Below are 1,065 nucleotides of genomic sequence, written 5' to 3' on the forward strand. Positions count from 1 at the left end.
AGCGAGTGTGGCGGCGGCGACCGTGGTGGGGCAGTAGAGACGAGGAAAGGGGCAGGGCCGGGGTGGGACGATCCGCTGGGGGGGACGGGCAGAGGCAGGGTGGGCCGGGGCTGGGGGACGGGGCGCGGGGTAGCCGAGGGGAAGGCCGAAGGGGACTCCTGGGGGTGGACGAGGAAGAGACATGTCCTGGGGAGGGCGGGGGGAGGGGCATGCTAGGGGCTCGACTGCGGCTGGGGGACAGGGAAGGCAGAGGCATACTCGGTGCTCGACAGCGATTGGGGGAAGAGGGAGGCAGAGGCATACTGGGGGCGCGACTGTGGCTGGGTGAGGCAGGAGGGAGAGGCATGCTAGGGGCTCGACTGTGGCTGGGTGAGGCAGGAGGGAAGGGCATGGTAGGGGCTCGACTGCGGTTAGGGGAGAGCGGAGGGAGGGGCATACTGGGGGCTCGGCAGCGACTGGGAGACAGGGGGGGAAGGGACATACTTGGAACTCGACTGTGACTGGGGGAAGGGGGCAGGAGAGGCATACTGGGTGCCCGGCTATGACTGGGGGAGGGGGGAGGGAGGGGCATGCTGGGGGCCCGACTGCGGCTGGGGGAGAGGGTGTGGGGTGGGAGAGTGTGGTGTGGGGAGGATGGGGGGAAGGGGAGTGTCGGGCTATGGCAGGGAGAGCAAACCAGAGGAAGGGCAGGGGTACGACTGGGTGAGGACGGCAGGGGTAGGATGGGCGTGCGGCAGGGTGAGGATGGCAGGGGAAGGATGGGGATGTGGCTGGGTGAGGCAGGTAAGGGCAGCATGGGGGAGCGGCGTGGCGAGACAGGGTGCGACAGGACTGGGGTGCGGTTTGGCGAGGCAGGGAGGGGAAGGATGGGCGTACGGCTGGGAGACGCCGGCACGGGGTGAACCGGGGTGCGGTTTGGTGAGGCGGGGAGAGGCAGGATGGGGGTGTGGTGGGGCGAGACATTGAGGGGGAGGATGGGGGAATGTGACCGTGAGACAGGGAGGGGCGGGGGTGTGGGAAGGGGTGGGGGCGTCGGTAGGGTCGTGGTGGGGATGGGCGGGGGAG

This window comes from Coenobita brevimanus, chromosome 3 (genome assembly GCF_032717465.1).
Source record: "Coenobita brevimanus isolate Jiangsu-jjx chromosome 3, ASM3271746v2, whole genome shotgun sequence".
NCBI lineage: Eukaryota > Metazoa > Arthropoda > Malacostraca > Decapoda > Coenobitidae > Coenobita > Coenobita brevimanus.